We start from the raw sequence: 2050 nt of genomic DNA, 5'->3' as shown, positions 1-2050 counted from the left end.
GTGACTGCTGTGAATGTATCCAGCATTGTGCATTCATGTACAGTTGCAGGCACCTTGTGTTGGCGTTATCCGTGGGAGTTATGACTGTGTCTACGGCCTTGATAGCGATTCTCTGCCGAGCACGCCTGCCTCCCGGAGTCGGCTACACTCGCTTGATGCTGATACTGGTGGGCCTTCTTGTCGTTGCAGCACCCCTCGTTGCTGGTGACGACGACGAGCCGCCTCCGCGGAAAGTCCCTCGATTGGTGGTAATGTTATTATTACTATTATAGAATTAATAATTAGATTCCGTTTTTCCGATTGGGTACAATTTTTGTTTTTTGAAGGGCAACGACGATGCCCCCCGGCCCGATCCCCACCCCGAGGTCCAGGACTCCCCATTGTCGCCTGACCCTGATGACAGTGTGGAGGTACGTGTGCGCTTGTGTTGGTTTTGTTTTGTGTTTGTATGCGTGTTTGTTTTGCGTTACGGGCTGAATTGTTTTTTTTCTTTCCAGGAGTATGACTCGGATGCCACCGTGGAGAACCTGATACCCGGTGTAAGTACAATTGGCTTCCTTGTTTTGTCCGTCTCGTGTTTTTTTTCTATTTTCCTACGGTTTGTTTTTTTTGCAGTCTCCTGACCCGTGGGCTTTTGGACCGAGGCCGAGGCAGAGGCCTCTCAATGACACAGCGGTTTGAGGATTTTCTGCTGGGACCCTGGGAGATGCTGGGTTGGAGGCTGCCATCACGGGTATGCCTCTACCACCGTCTCCATCACCGCCCCGGGCCGCAGCCCGCAGGCTCCCTCTCCAGATGATGCCGCTTCCTCAGCCGCGGCGACTTCCGAGGATAAGTATCGCCCCGGCCCAGGCCCCCTCGACGTTCCCGGTCCTCTGGTGGGTCCAATGTAGCGACCGTCGCCCCGGCCCCCTCGACGTCCCGGTCCTCTGCTGGGCCCAATGTCGACTCGACCCAACCCTCTACCTCAACGGGTCGAAACCGGCGCTTGTAGAAGGGTAAGTGTCCACCGGTAGTAGTGGTAGTAGTAGTAGTAAGTAGTATTAGTGGTAGTGGTGATACCTTACTTGCTTTTCAGCCTCCTACAGCTGCATCAGGAGTAGATGTGGCACGGCAGAGGTTACGGGAACTGGTGCTGGACCATTTCCTTCAAGTATTTGTTTTCGCCGGCGCACGCTCCCGTGGCGTGCACTGTGGGGGCGTTGGTTGCGATGTCCACCCTGAGGGCCGAGCTCAGGGATATGCTCTGGCTCGTCGACCATCTTTCGACGAGACGCCCCGTGACCAGAGGCCTCGTGATAGCGTACGCGCTTTGGAGGGAAGTGCGCTCGTCGTTGGAGGGTCTGCTCATCGGCATCGGCGAGAGAGCATGGAGTCGGCGGCCTCGAGGGATCCCTACGACGTCGACCCTGAGGAACCGGAACCGTCGCCCCCGGCTAGGCGCGTTCGCTGCTGTGTCTGTATGGACAGATTGCCGACGGTAGGGTTGAGGCCTTGTAGACACACTCTGTGCCCACAATGTGCCCATAGGCTCTTACGTTGTCCAATCTGTCGGGTGATCATCCACGGGAGGATGCCATTGTTTTTTTTCTTAAAATTTTTTAAAATAAACACGTTTTTTTTTCTATGTAAGTATTTGATTTTTCAAAGTTCCCGCCACTTTTTTTTTGGTTCCCGCCATTTTTTGAGGTTAAGGATTTTTTCCCGCGCGTGAGGGATTTTTCCCGCATTTGAGGGATTTTTTCCCGTGGGGGCGGGGCTTAGCCGCCATCTTGGATCACGTGACCTGCTCCCGACCAATCAGAGCGCGGGGCTATCCTCCGGCTAACTCTACTGCTCAACGAACCACAAAACAAATTACTGTATTTTTTTTAAGTTCATCCAGTTTATGTGACCGATTATCTGGAACAAAGAGCGACGTTAAATTCGTCGCAGTAATGTCTAGACCCCAACAGCACCTCCGACGACGAGGTTTGTAGTGTTAGAGGCAGCCTAGAGCAAATAATCTGGCAACACGACAACGCTCGTCCGCACACTTCGCGCGCAACTG

The 2050-nt window shown here is 53.7% G+C and overlaps 1 long non-coding RNA gene across 1 annotated transcript; it reads left to right on the top strand.

Annotated features, from left to right (window-relative positions):
* Positions 1 to 341: 341 nt before the first annotated feature.
* LOC124365638 lies at positions 342 to 677 on the top strand. Its single transcript, XR_006922735.1, has 3 exons — positions 342 to 410; positions 498 to 539; positions 616 to 677. It is a non-coding gene; the product is annotated as an uncharacterized LOC124365638 (long non-coding RNA).
* Positions 678 to 2050: the final 1373 nt, after the last annotated feature.

This window comes from Homalodisca vitripennis, chromosome 6 (assembly GCF_021130785.1).
Source record: "Homalodisca vitripennis isolate AUS2020 chromosome 6, UT_GWSS_2.1, whole genome shotgun sequence".
Classification (NCBI taxonomy): Eukaryota; Metazoa; Arthropoda; class Insecta; order Hemiptera; family Cicadellidae; genus Homalodisca; species Homalodisca vitripennis.
Note: the sequence above shows the minus strand (reverse complement) of the source record. Positions and strands in the feature narration are given on the sequence as shown.